Source organism: Ictidomys tridecemlineatus, chromosome 12 (assembly GCF_052094955.1).
Source record: "Ictidomys tridecemlineatus isolate mIctTri1 chromosome 12, mIctTri1.hap1, whole genome shotgun sequence".
Classification (NCBI taxonomy): Eukaryota; Metazoa; Chordata; class Mammalia; order Rodentia; family Sciuridae; genus Ictidomys; species Ictidomys tridecemlineatus.
The window spans coordinates 2,860,236-2,875,402 of record NC_135488.1 but is presented as its reverse complement, the minus strand read 5'-3'; the positions used below and the strand labels follow the sequence as shown (position 1 = coordinate 2,875,402).

Sequence of the window (15,167 nt, the reverse complement as noted above, 5' to 3'; positions counted from 1 at the left end):
CACCCACTGTCATGTAACTGACCACCGAATATACATCTACAAGAATTTCCAGACCCAGGGCCCAGAGATTTTAGGCACTGGCCCTTCTGGACTGCTACAGCTTAAATAAAACTGCTTTCTTAAAATTCCTTGGGTGTCCAGACTCATCTGTCCTACATCAATAAGAATGAAATGTGTAACAGAACATTTCTGATCTGTCACCAAGATTCAGTGGTTCTGAACCTGAATGGTAGGGGAGGAAATTGCACAGAAGTAAGCAGGTCCTCTGCAGGCTGCTTGGAGACATGGAATCAGAAAGTGCTACTTCCCATTTTGACATGCTCCTAATGTGTGAGATCACAGGGGCCCACAGCAGCAGTCCAAGGAAGGGGTTCTCATGTCCTGTGGGGAGGGTACCCACATGAGCCCACCAAGTGCTACCACTCAGACCTGCTTTGTTGGTGTGTTCTGCAGAAACCTTGGCCTCACGGACATTGTTAGCATTGTGGGGATTGGAGCCCCACCTGGAAATACAGTCTACTGTTTTTGGAAGAGGTTTGTTTTTCATGGATTTGGTCCTGTGTGTATAAAATGTCTTCTCATCTATTATTTCTTGACCACTTTTTTTTTAATCTTAGGAGATTTCTGAAGTATCTTTCTTTTACTTTGCCCAGAAGCATATTTTTCTTGATTTTTTTTAGAGAGAGAGAGAGAGAATTTTTAATATTTATTTTTTAGTTTTCAGCGGACACAATATCTTTGTTTGTATGTGGTGCTGAGGATCGAACCCGAGCTGCAAGCATGCCAGCGAGCATGCTACCACTTGAGCCACATCTCCAGCCCTTGATTTTTATATTAGCATGATATTTGCAAAAAGTTTTTTGCCAATTATTAATATTTTAAACAAGATTTAAAGTCTTCTGACTTTACTCAATGAAAAATATTTTTAAATTGGTCAGTCAATTTGTAATTAGCTAGAATGTTGAAAATAACTTTACATAATGTATTAGTTGTAATACTTTAAATGAAATTACATAACTAGCAAAATCACCATTCCTTAATGTAACACAACTTAAAAACCATCTGTAATTTCTTTGGAGCTGTAAAAAGCCAACCTAGGGAAACAGGAAGTGTAGCAAATACAATTTGAGCAGAGAGAAGTTAATTGGAAAGTGTTTTCAAATAAAACCAAAATGAAAGGAGAAGTTCCAGAAACGGAAAAAAGCAAAGATCCTTTTGAGTAAAATTGTCATCTAGATTTTGCACAAACTACTCTTGTTATATTGATATGAAGACCCTCAAATAACTCTCAGACCACACATTGCCATTCCAATTATGCCTTTATTGCTGGCCAGCAGAGGACATTCTGCTCTCCAAAGAACGAGATAGTCAGAGTGGAGCACCCACCTTCAGTTGGCCTCATATTTAAGCCAAAAAGCCACAAAAGAGGAGTTTGGGGGTTTAGCAAATGTAAGCAATCAAGTACAGAAGCTGAATTGGGCTGTTAACGAGACAAGGTAATGGGTACATTGGTATTTCCCCCAGGACTTTCCAGTCGGCATAGCAGCAAGCAAGCAGAAGGTAAGTGGGTCAAAATGAACCTAGTTGAGTAGAGACTTGTTACTAATGTCTAGACAATCAATTTCTGACAAGGTACTTTGCCCAAGAAAAATGGAAAGCAAAGAGAACAATTTTATATTGTATAAGAATTACTATTTTGTGTTGCCAAGTATGTTATGCTAGGTAACTATTAATGGGCACAGAGGCCGAGCTTTCCCCCAGGAGAAGCATTTCTTACATGATATGGAGTCTCAGGGTAGAATGGAGTCTGTTTGGTCATTGCCCATATAGCCTGGCCCAACATTTAAAAATTAGAACATTAAGCAGATGATCTTATTATATGTGATTAATACTAAAGCTGATACAAGAATGAATTCTGTTTCAAAGTTGCCTTTGTAATCTCCTTTTCCCATTTTGGCTCATGATCTTATAAGTTGTTTCAATTGCGCTGATGGTGCATGTGCTTAATAAAAGAACATTTTTTGAACTGCAATAATTTTAAGTCTTAAAACACATCAAACTGGAAACTACCAATGGTGTATAAAAAATATTTAGCTGAAATGCACAGAATCTTTTTTAAAAGTTAAAATTAGGAGCTGGGATGTAGATCAGTGGTAGAGCAGCCCTGGGGCTAATCCCCAGCACAAAAACATGGAAAATGATAAATCTGCACTGTGAATTCTACTAGTGTGGCCTTTGGCATAAAACTTGCCAAAGTCAATAAAAGGGGCTTGAAAGCTAGAGACTAGCATCAACATTATTTTCTGTAGTTAACTAGTTCAAGGTTATTTTTTCCTTCTGAATTTTTAAAAATTAATGGTGAGATTTTTACCTTCATAAGATTTTGATTTTGAATTTCATAAGATTTGGGTGAGGTTAGATTTTTAGATTCTTCTTCATTTAAAGTAATTGTTGCTTATTTTTCTAAAGAAAAAAAATCTTAAAAACCATAATATGTTTCACAAACACTCCAGTAAGCAACAGTCTTATTTTAAACGTTATTAAATTTCTTGAGCACGTATAGGTGATAAACATCAAAGACATATCACTGATCCATAATAATGTTAAAACTAATAAACTTTTACTTTCAATCCCAAAGTAACTGTTAAAAAGAAGAACACATTCACAAATTAAACAAAGCAGCTTATGTGAACACGTTTTAAAAGATGCTTCCCAGGGAGCACCAGAGTCGGGGCACAGGATCAGGCAGTACTTTCAGACAAAACAGATGTGAGGTAAACAAACATCTCAATGGGTTACAAAGTCAACTTTGCAGGTTGCAAATGAGTTTGTCTCATTTGATCAGTTCAGACCTCATTGCTGTGACTGGCTAGCACTCTTGTTAGGTAGGTAGGTTTTCAGTCCTCCAAATACTAAAATACATTACAGCGAGAGGTTAATTTCACAGTAGCACTGGGGGTAGTAAAGCCAAAGTAGGGAGACATGTCCACAGAAGACATGGAGCCACACTAAGGATTCAAGATCATCTGTTTTCACATGGAATTGTAAACAACAGCCAATCTTTTGTTGAAGGGGGTAAGACCCTACAGAGCTTCTGACAGAATGAGACCTAACCCCAAGTAACTGCCAGTCTTGTCCAGTTGCATAAATGTCCACAGGTATGCAAAAGTTCACCTCTCTAGGGAAAGAGCAGCTGTGTGCACCTGAATTCATCACACACCTCTTCTGTGGCCAAACTGTGCAGATTTCTCAGATCTGGCCACCACAAGATTAGGCAGCAGCAAGGTATGCAAAGGGAGTCAGCACCACTTTCCTTAGACTGGGTTGCCCCTCCTGATTTGGCTGAGTTCAATGTTTAGACATTTATGTGCATCAGGAGTTTTAGGGTACAGCTGACCCTCCATATGTGCAATTCATCATCCTCACATTCAACCAACCTTAGATGCCAAAAATTCAGGAAAAAATTCTTCTGTACTAAATAAACATGTGTATTTTCCCTTGTCCTGACTGCTTAACCTGTTACATAGCATTTATGTTGTAATGGGCATTATATGCAATCTACAGGTGGTTTAAAGCCCACAGAAGGTGAAGTGGGATAGAAGAGGCTGGATACCTGAGAATTTTCAGGAAGCAGGTTTATTGATTTCAGGGTTCAGAGGGGATCTTGCTTAAAAATTCTCCCCTGGTCCATAAACATAGAAATTTTTTGAACTTTATGCTTAGTGGGGTGGGCGTGGGTGGCTTGCAGGTTCACAGGACAAGTGCTCTACATCAGGCAGGGTTTTCACAAGTGTTTTCTGCAAACCTGGCATTTATAAACAAGGAAGAAGCTGCACACCACTCTAACTTCTGCAGATTTTTGCTGACAGCTGATGTCCTGTGCCGAAAGCTCTCTGATAAGAAGAGGAACTTACATGCCACAAATATAGTGGAGATTTCTGCTTAATTATGGTAACAGTCTTCTGGGTGGGGATCTCTGGTCTGCTTCATTCCCCACTTTGATGGTCATTATTTAATTATTTAAATCAAACATCATCAACTTCTTTTTGGCTTACAGCTTTATATAATAACAGAGGTCTCTGGCCTCCACCAGGTTGTTGAGATCACATGGCTTGCTTGCCAATTTTGTTTCAGACTCTGCTGTTCATTCTCATCTGCTGTTCACAGCCTTACATCAAGCACAGCTCTAAAGTCAGCTGCAGTGGGCCATCCAGATCTGCAGATGGGCATTGGCAGTAATCTGACTGGTGCTCTGGAAGAAAAGGTGCTGGAGCTCTTGGTGGTCTCAGCTCTGTCCTGTGGGCACATGCTTTATTCTTTGACCCAGTTCAAAACCATCCTCCAGATAGTAAGCTTGGATTCCATGCTTTAATACCCTTCAGGGTTTAAACTGGCACACATGTGACTTTTCTGATATTGCTGGTTATGTCTTTAACTGCCTGTCCTTTGTCATCTATTTGAATGCAACATTCTGAACTGTTGAACTTTTTACACATTTCCTCCCTTTTAACCAGTAGGGAACCTAATGCCAAGTGGTTTTGATAGATAGCTGCTCTCATCTGGGTTCGTTGTGTGGCTAGGTCAAAAGCTATGACAGTCTGATTAGTGATAATTTCTAGTATAACTTGTAAGTGGATAATCCTGTTTATTATGTAAATATGGGTTCTATAGCCCCAACTGCCATCTTGTACCCAGTTAGCAGGACCATAAGTGTCATTAAGAGGGCCAGTAAGAGGACAAGATTCTCTCCCTATGAGCTAGTGTACGAAGCCTCTGATCAGTGTTGGAGCCAGTCATCTTCACCTCAAGATTGGTGACCTCCTAGATCGAGTTCTTTCCCAATGGACCTCTTTTCCCTTGGCCCTAGATCTTCATACAAGGGGATTCCTAGGTCTTTTCCAGTCACATTGGGCAGTAAGAAAAATCCAGGTTTAATAGTACCAATAGTTCAGGTTCCCCTCCAGTTTGTTGGGAGGTGAGTATAAGCCTTTTTTCCACAAATCCAAAATAGTCCATCAGGTGCTTTCCAATTAGAAAGGCCTGGATTTCTCCAGAATTTATAGACTTCAGGGATGCCCCCAAAAGAACTTATTTGGTAATGTTTGGGCTGATACAGTTAAAAAGAATTCCTTTCTTATGGGGCTTTTTGCTTAGTAGACCATTCATCCCCAGCCAGCCTGGATTATCTGTCCAAAACCAAGTATGTTTCTTTGGCCACCAGGTGGCATTCCAAAACAAAATCCTATTGCATGGGGTTTCACTGACCCATTGGGTATGGTGGGGTCCAAATCCACCAACACATTTTTTTACCAAATACTTCTGAACTGAGGACCCAGCCCTAAGGGGCTTTCAATTTTTAGTTCCACCTGGATCTTATTCCACAGCAGTAAGGAATAAGCATCTACATTTATTCTGGTCCAGGGCCATTCTTCACTCATGAGGGCCCCTCCACAGTTTTTAACCCCAAGATTTTTAGCTATTCTTTCTGCTAGATCCAGGAAGAGATTTTTTTTTCCCAAAGAAGGAAGGTTGAGATTTGGGCCTAACCCTTCATATAGTTTAGCATCATGAGTAGGGTTTATGGTGGGTCTTGGGGCAATCAATCGTGAATCACTTTTTATAAACTTTTCCCATGTCAGAAGCTGAGGTCTAGTGGCCAGCAATACTAAATTCCACTGGTAGGGGGGGAAATTCCATGGGCAAGTTATATCCCCCTTTATATTAAGATGCAATGGTGGAGTCCAGAGTGACCACTGCATATACAGCAAGATGTAGCCCATCCTTTATGAAACAGCTTCCATCTGTGAAGTACTCTGCATCAGGGTCCTCCAGAGGCTCGTCTGTCAGGTCTGGTTTATGGGAGAACACCCTATAACCTCAATATAGTTGTTATCAGGATGCCCAGTCCCAATGGGCAGCAGAGTTGCTGGGTTTAGAGTTCAGATGACTTCCATGACTTCCATGTGGACATGTGGCTTTTTCACAAAACATGGGCTGGTATTTGACTATCCTCACATTAGTCAACCAATATTATCTTTAACAATGCCAGTACAAAGTGTCAATTCCTGTCCCATAATCAGATTGCCAGCCTCTAACACCAGAAGGGCAATGGCTGCAAAAGCCAGTAAATAAGGTAAGCAGCCTTGGGTTATAGAGTCCAGCTATTTAGACAGATAGGCCAATGGATGGTGCCATGTCCCCATCAATTGAGCCAGAACTCCTATAGCTATTTCAGATCATGCATGGACATGCAGAAAAGAAGGCTGTGTGAGGTCAGGGAGTACTAGGCTATGTGCACTGGTGAGTGATTTTTTTCTGTCCTCAAAGGCTCTTTGTTGCACTGCCCCCCACATTAGAGGATCCTGTTCTCCCCCACCCTTTGTTGCTTCATAGAGGGGTTTTGCCATAACTGAAAAGTTCGGGTCCATATTTAGCAGAATTCAACAGCACCCAAGAACTCTCTGATCTGGTGTTGGGTATAAGTGTCCAGAATTGAACAGATCACATGTTTCCTCCCAGGGCCCAGTTACTTTTGTCCCTGAGTAAGATAGAAACTGAGGTACTTGACTTTTTTCTTGATAGATTTGAGCTTTTCTTTTCTTTATTTTTTTTTCTTTCTTTCTTTTTTTTTTCTTTTAGATTTTGTAGGCAGTTTTACATAGATGAGCAAGAAGCAATTATGTCCCTTTCACGCAGTATTTTCTGAGTTTCTCCAGCCAGCAATAGATCATCTACATATTAGAACAATGTGCATCTACGTTAGAGGCCAGTGTCCATTCATTTTGCAGGAAAGGCTTTCATAGCAGGAGCCAGCAGCATCCTAAAGATGATTGGTGAGTTTTGTTTTTTTTAAAGAGAGAGTGAGAGAGAGGAGGGGGGGGGGAGAGAGAGAGAGAGAGAGAGAGAGAGAGAGAGAGAGAGAGAGAGAGAGAGAATTTTTTTAATATTTATTTTTTAGTTCTCGGCGGACACAACATCTTTGTCGGTATGTGGTGCTGAGGATCAAACCCGGGCCGCACGCATGCCAGGCGAGCGCGCTACCGCTTGAGCCACATCCCCAGCCCTGATTGGTGAGTTTTTGAAGCCCTATGGCAGCCTGGTTCAGGTCAACTGGCCTTCTGTGGGGTGCATTCCTTCTTCCAATGTGCCACTAGATGGTAGTAGGTACATTGGCTGTCTCAGCTAAGTCCCCAGTGAAGTGGTCCCCTCCATCCAGATCTTCCTTCTGTCCTGCATTTGGCCCAATTTTGACATTTGTTTTTCTTTTGTCCTGCTGGGAACCCCACTTTGGGTGACCTCTGGGTTTTCAGTGAGGGCAGCTACAAGGAGATCCGTCCTCTCTTTTATCTTCTGTTCTGCCTCTTGTTGATCCTCTTGGTCTTGGTTGATGAAAACTGTGGTGTCCACTTTAATCAGCACCCTGGCATTTTTTTCCCCTGAAAAGTCCAGCAAAGTTTTTGGAGTTTTCAGTGAATGTCTCTCTGGGTTGTTTCACCCGCTGGTTATCTGGTGTCCCAGGATCAAAGGGAGTGAAGAGTAGAAAGGTCTTGCACAGTCATTCATAGAGCTGGCTGGGGCTTTCATCAGGCTTTTGGAGTACTTCTGATATCTTGTTCATGTTTAGAGCTTTCTTTCCCCTTCCTTTAAGCCACCTATGAGGGCTTAGTATATTATCTTTATCTTTATGACATCTTCCTTTTTGTTGGGTTTCCACTCGGGTCTGTGTTGGGGCCCTGGGCCTGGACCTGGGCATAGGCTTGTATGTTGCCTTGTGTGTCCAGAGCATGTTCCTCTAGCCACTTTAAAACTGCTCAGGTCACCCCTCTGCACCCTTCCAACTACCCAGGTGGGCTGGTGGGTCTGGATAATGGGCTGCATACCAATCATGGTGCAGAGCTTCTCTGTTTAGGAGGGAGTATGACTTTTCCAGTTCAAGAGATCATTGGTGGTGAAAGGCTGGCATGCAAAACTGCATTTTTCCCTTCAGATGTTTCCCTCCTGGTCAACATAGGAAGCTCCTCTCATCTCTTGTAGGGATATCTGGAGAGCTCTCATCTGGGTTGTGGCTCAGGTCTTGGAGCAAGTTTCCTGCATTGGTGTCCAGGGGGTGGAGGATTCTTTAGCTCTGGAGAAGACTCTATTGTGGCTCATGGAGGGGGTTATTTCTGTCTTTTCTTTGTCAGGTTTTCTTCTACATAGTTCCCTTTAGTTGGGTCTTAGAGGCCATCATAATATCTGCTTGGAATGTCCTTCCAGACAAGCTTTCACCCAAGGGAGCTGTTTCTGCACTACCTGTTGCTAGCAATCAATATAAGATAATTGGTCTGGTTTTCCAGATGTTCTGACAACTATTAAAAGAACCTCACCAATGGCACATTTATGTAAAGATTCTTCTGGTAGCCACCACACCACAAAGGCTGGCTATTCTAATTCGCAAAGTATATAACCTTGTGGAGTGAATTTCACCCCATAGTTACCATTAAAAACTTCCTTAACCTTTGTGGAGTGAATTTCACCCTGTAGTTACCAACAAAACCTTTCTTAAAGATTTCTAACATACATTTCAAAAAACTCAGTTTCCTTTGAGTGTCTCCGATGTTCCAACTCATATCAGTGTCACACACTTAGGACAAGACTCGCTTTGTCCATGTCCTGCCATTCTTCTTCCAGGGACTTAAGGTCCTCTTAGTCTTGCAAGTCAGTCAACCCCCGACCTGGAGCTTCCACCTGGGTGTTGGTAGAAATCTGCCACAGACTGTATCATGCACTACAGAATCACTGATTGGAACTCAGCACTTACTTAGGCCCTTGGGCGGGTCAGAACTTTCCCTTTTCCATCTCATTCACACAATTTCATACACTTTTACACAGACATGTTCAGAACAAAATTTCTATACCACCCAAATCCCCCAAATTCCACAATTCCACTACCAAGAATGGGAGTCACAGTTTTCTCTCTGCTCACTGATCCCAAATAGAGACTAATTGGTCTACTCCCTGGGTCCTTTTTTGTCTCCAACTCCTTTTGGAGGTTACTCAGGACCTCAGAGATTAATTAAGCCTCTCTTCCACCTGCTTAGGCCTCTATGGGGAAGTCAAGTGTCCTACCACTAATGGACCTGGGTCCTACCCGTACAGTTGGGCAGTGCTCCAAATACTCTGGTTCCTGTTCCTCATGGGTTCTGTTGTGCTCTGGGGTAGCAGCTCCAGGGTGCTAATGGAGTTACCTTGCCTAGGCAAAGAGTAGCCTGTGGTGTACCAAGAAGTGTTGTCCTCTGATGTCCCGTGGAAGCCATACCTAGAGACAAAAGAGGTGGAAAAGATATCTTCACTTCCATTGTCCCACTGGTATGCCAAGTGAAGTGGGACAGAAGAGGCTGAACACCCTAGGAATTTTCAGGAAGCAGGTTTATTGACTGCAGTGTCCAAAGGTGCTCTCACCTAAAAATTCTCCCATGGACAATGATATAGAATTCTTTGAACTTTATACCCATGGAGTGAGGGAGGGCTTGGAGGCTCACATGACAAGTGATTTTCATTCCATCCTCTAGACACACAGGAGTTTCACAAGGTTTTTCTGCAAACCTGGCATTTCTCTTAAAAAGGAGGAAGCTACAGACCACAATGCCTTCTGCAGATTTTTGCTGACAGCTGATGTCCTGTGCAAAAAGCTCTGCTATAAAAAGAGGAACTTACATGCCACAAATATGGTAGGGGTTTCTGCTTAATTATGGTAAGGGTCTTCTGGGTGGGGATCTCTGACCTGCTTCAAAGGGTGTGTATAGGTTATTTGCAAATACCATTTCCTATAAAGGACTTAAACATACTTTTTTTTTAACTTAGTTGTCAATGGACATTTAATTAATCAATTAATTTGCAGTGCTGAGAATCAAATCCAGTGCCCACCCATGCTAGGCAAGCCCTCGAGCACTGAGCTACATCCCCAGCCCAATCCTGGGTTTTGATGTCTATAGGGATCCTGGAACCCATCCAAGCTAAAAATTGAAAGCCAGATTTCTGGTGTTGACAGCCCTGTGCAAAAGGTTAGGTGATCTCTGGGCCCAGCAACACCCTCACAGCTCTGGTGGTGTTGCCTCCAGCCACACGCTGGATATTGAGGAGTCAGTTAAGGGAGCAGACCTGGAACCTGCCCTGGGTGAGCCAGGCCCAGGAAAGTGACTCGGTTTTACAAACAGAATGGAGCAGGTGAACGTCCTGGGCCTGGAGTGAGATGCTTTCCACTGGAACTCAAAATTCTGGGACTGGACAAGAAGCCAAGCAGCCCTCGGGTTCCCTCCTTGCCCACCCTCTATTAAAACTCCCTCTGCCATTTGGGGGAGCAGCCCCTTCCCTACACTCTACAGGGCCAGCTGCACCCGTGACTCCGAGATGGAGGAGGCCGGCCTTCAGCATCCTCCTACCTCCATCTCGGAGTCACTGGGCATCTCTGCAGGGGCCCGGAAGTCTTCTACTGTGTGCGTGGGAAGCTGGCCTGGGGTCACCTGTGGGGTCGTGTCTGCATGTTGTGGAGTGCATGCGCACACAGGGGTACGGTGTCTCTTCTTCCTCCCTTACCCAACCCGCTGTGCCTAGCATGAGGCTGGCAGTATTGTGGGGGGGTGGGGGGGGTGGGGGGGTGGCAGGTGCTCCACTATGGCTGGCTGAGGAAATTGCCGCCTGAGAAAGAGTTGTGAGGCTATGTAAGTATAGGCCGATATGGGTGGATGCGGGCGATGGGTGAATCAAGGGGGTGGGAGGGCCGCACGTGAGAACCTGGGGTGCCTACTCCACAGACCCTCCGCCACCAGCCTCCCTGGGAAGCTCAACCAGTTTCAAAGTTTGTGTGGGTGGCGACCAGGAGAGGGGATTTCCAGGCCTGGGGGCCATAGTCACCATGGAAGTGCGACTGCAGAGCACACAGGGACCAGGTTGGTCCCTGGGCCCTCTGACCTGCACCCTTTCTCCTGCATCCTTGGGGTCTCTTCCAGCAGTCCACAGTCACTGCTGGCCTGCAGTCTAGCTGTACCCCCAGGTTCTACTGATTTAAAGACTTAGAGAAAGGAAGGTGGGCCCACAGCTAACCTAAAGAAGTTGCTTATTGGTTGTAATGAATGACTGCATTTAGGGAACAGTAATTGCTCAAGTCAAATAAATATACTTAATAGCTGTGTCCCAGGCACTGGGTTAGGTGCTGGGCATAAAGTAAATTAGTCCCAGTGGATCCTGCCCTGCATCTTTAGCAGATCTTCTTGCCTGCCTGCATGCACCACATCATGGTTCCAAATCCTCAGAAACTTATGTGGTTCCCTCGGGTCCGGGTGGGTGCACAGCTTGCTGCCCAGCTGCTGCTGCTTCTTGTACATAAATCCTAGCAAGTGGTCCTCTCTGTCCTCCTCGATGCTGCTTGGCCTTTTGGCCAGGAATCTTCTTCCTCTTCTCTTCATGGCTCCTTACTGTCCATCTCCGTAGTCCCCCTCGGCCTAAGCCCCTTCTGTTCTTGTGCTTTTCTCTGCTCCCAGATCCCTTGCCAGCATGTTCCCATTGCTGCTTTAGAATACTCTGGATAAAACGCACCTTGTCCTCTTGCTAGAACTGTCCTCATCAGTCAGCAGCAGGTTGGACTCAGCAACACTGAATCCAGAGGGTGGCTTTTCATTTTAGAAAGTGGTGCATAGGGACCCACCACAACACTTGTGCCTTGCTTTCAGCTGGAAGGAGTTTTGTGGCAGATGGAGTCTTTCTTTAGAGAAAATTTGTTTTTCTTTCTGTTTTTGAGATGGGTTCTCCTGGTATTACCTAGGCTGGCCCGAGCTCCTGGGGTCCTGCCTTCCTCCCATGTCAGCCTCCTGAGTGCTGAGATAACAACAGCACCGCCACATCCAGCTGTCTCTCTTTTTAACCCTCTGGCTACCCCTGGTTTTTTATTTCCTCTGCCACCTTTTATTGCTCACATAATCCAGACAAAAATACCCAGCATAAAGTCTGCAGGATCAAGACCAGACTGGGAGGGACACAGTTTGAATATTGACCTCAGGTTGCAGGAAATAACTTCCCGACAGACAGCTTTCCCCTAAAGGGACCCAGGGAAGATGATCACAAAGAAGCGGTTCCCGGAACATAGATGAAGATTCTGTATCACACATGGGGTTTTGTTTCTGGGTTTGTTTGTTTGTTTGTTTTTGGTTTTGTTTATTTTGGGGGGTGGATGGGAGAGCTTTGCTGATCCTGGGAGGCTTAGAGGGGAGGAAAGAGGAGTATGGGTCACAAACACCGTAGGGCATTCCAGAGCCAGTCTGATGGGGCCTAACCATCAAAGACTGCAGTGGATTGGGGTCTTCCCTGCTGAGGGGCTGACTGAGCCAAGGCCAGAAGACCTCCTGGGGCTACTCCAGGGCATCAAGAGTTGGGTGACCAGTGGTCCTGCTGTGCTTGTAGAGCGGGTGGAGATGGAGAAAGGATGTGAGAAGTGGGAAGCTCCTGCACTGCTGCTGGGTATCACCTGAATGCTTAACAGCAGTCCTTCCTGGGACAACCCATTACAGGACGGTGCTGCTTTCTCATCTCATCTTTCTTTTTTTTTAAAAAAAAAAACTTTCTTTTAATATTTTTAAATTAAATTTGTATGCCATTCCTTTCTATCTACAGAGTCTCTGAGAAACATTTTCTCAGCCAGTCAGAAGCCCTGCGATTTCCCAGCTGAGCTGAGCCGCTCCAGCCAGCAGCACCTCCAAGAACACAGATCTCCTCCTGGCCACTCTGCAGCCAGCCTGCACTGCTCATACGCACCCTGCATGCAGGAGGAGGCACAGTCCACTTGGGGGTCCAGAGCACCTCCGCAGTGTTGGCATGATTGCAGCCATCTTCCTTCCCCCCAAATTGCATATTGTTCTTATTCCAAAGAAATAGAAACTAGCCTGAGATAGAACTTAAGGTCTGGAGACCTGTGAGTCTCTCCTTGTTCTCTCATTGACAGATAGGAGACAACCTACCAGCCCCTGAGATGGGATGTACAGGTTTCCTTGTTCTCTCCTTGGGAAGATAAAGGGACATGCCAGTTTCCCTGTTACCCCTTCTGAGAGATAGGAAAATAGCCTGTTTTTGTTCTCAAGAAACAAACTTGCCTTCCACAAGATCAGGGGGTGCTCACTATGTCAGTCAAGACTAACCCTGTCCCTTACATGTGGCCAGGATTCTACCCATAAAAGGTAACGTTCCAGGGGGAGTTGTGCTGCTGCTGTCCCTCTCTCTGTGCAGCGCAGACTCATCAGGCTCCTGACAATAAATCTGCTTCTTATCCCAGGTGTGTTTGTGATCAGTCCTGCGCCACTTTTCTTCCATTGGTTCTTATGTCAGCCTCACTCTCCTCTCTGGGGATTTGGGATGCTTTGGGATCCTGGCCTGAGGGCCCAGGGCAGTTACCACACACTTTCTTCCATTCACCAAGCACTCTTTTTCTGCATCTCCCCACCAGCCTCATTTGAGGTAAGTGATTTTGCCCTTCCCCTATCCTCCTCCTCACAAGTCTCCTCTCCAGTGACAAGTCTCCTCTCTAGAGACTTAGATCTTGGCCCAGCACCAAGACTCGCGAATTTCCCATCTTTTCCCCTTGGCGAGTTCACTCTCAGGTCTTGGTTCTCAGCTCCTCAGCAGAGCTCATGAAGGCCCTTGCCAGGCACCAAGACTCTCAATTGGCAAAGCCTAGGTCTAGGGAAGTAGTGGGTGATGACAGCCTTCTCTCAATCCCAGAAAGGTGTTAGCTCCGAGCCAGTGAACGTGTGGTGACAACCCCCCTTCACTGTTCCATCTCCTACTCTGGTTTGGCCTAGATCAAGGAGGCCTGCCTCTAGCCACTCCAGCACTCCAACTTCTCATGGGGAACTCCCAGTCTGAGTCCTAAATTCCCATCTGACTCATCACTTGGTCACCTTCTCACCCACTTAGTCCCCCTCCATTTGGTTCCAGATCTAAAGGCCCATTGACTAATTCGAATTTCCACTCAGTCATGGCCCTTCTATGATTTACAAAAAAAGATATAAATGGCCACCTTATGACATCTTTGGTCCTGATATTTTATGCCATCTTTATAATTTTTGCCAGAGTTTGGGTAAATGGAGGGAAATTCTTTATGTGCAGGCTTTCTCCTTTCTCCACTCTAAGCCTTCCCTTTGCTCCTCTTGCTGCCCTGCCCAGCTTCTACTTGCCCTTGAAACTCTGGATTCCTCCAGAGACCCTACTTCTAGACAAACAAGGAACCTATAACCCTCCTCCCTTCTTCTAATGGCATAGTACATTGTAAATCCTATTAGATAATTCCATTATTACAGACAGCAACAGCCTAGCAGGCAGCTCTCTCTTCCCTCCCCAATGAAAAATACAACCCCATTCTTCTTTCTACACTCCCAGACACTGCCCCCAAACACATCTATACCCTCTGACACTACCAGAGATACCTCTTACATCCTCACCTATCTACACCACTTATTTCATCCTAACCTGTCCAAGGGACTTTCTCAAATAAGCTCACCCCAGATTATATCAAATTCCTCCAAGACCTCTCTTCTTCCTGTGAGATATGTCAAAAAACAAATTCTTCCTCTAACATTAATCCTTCCTCCTTTCAAACTCACCAGGAAAGAGGACATTTACCCACCACTAATTGGCAAATTGACTTCACCCACATGCCCAGCATAATAAAACATTTCAAGTATCTTCTAGTCCTCTAAGCTTAATTATCAACCAATTATGCCAATTTACAAAAGTTGGCTCTTAATCTAATAAGTTTTAAAAGTTAAAAAGCCTTTACTCATTTGTTCTGTGTATTGTCTTGACTACATATATGTATCTATAAGAACCAACATATAGAACACTCATGAACTAAAATTCAAAAATGAATCCAAATGCCTTTAATTTACATAAATTAAAGTTCAATTTAAATCGGGTAAACAAACAAAGGTAATGATGTCTTCAAAATCACTAATGTTAAACCATGCAAAGAAAAGACTACTTATTCCAATTTAAATCAAATTAAAGCAAGATTGTAATTCCGACCAGCTGGGGATGTCTCTTCTGAAATCCGTGGGAATAGAAGACAGCCCAAAGCTCTCTAGGAGCGCAGCTTTATAGTACAGAAAGTTACAAAAGGAGAGGTGTCTAACTTATAGATAACA

The 15,167-nt window shown here is 44.3% G+C and overlaps 1 long non-coding RNA gene across 1 annotated transcript; it reads left to right on the top strand.

The window, feature by feature from the left end:
* The first annotated feature begins 1,247 nt into the window (after positions 1-1,247).
* On the top strand, positions 1,248-13,299 carry LOC120885101 (uncharacterized). The gene is made up of 5 exons (XR_005727620.2): positions 1,248-1,560; positions 6,640-6,833; positions 6,959-7,070; positions 9,552-9,710; positions 12,646-13,299. It is a non-coding gene; the product is annotated as an uncharacterized LOC120885101 (long non-coding RNA).
* The last annotated feature ends 1,868 nt before the right edge of the window (positions 13,300-15,167 follow it).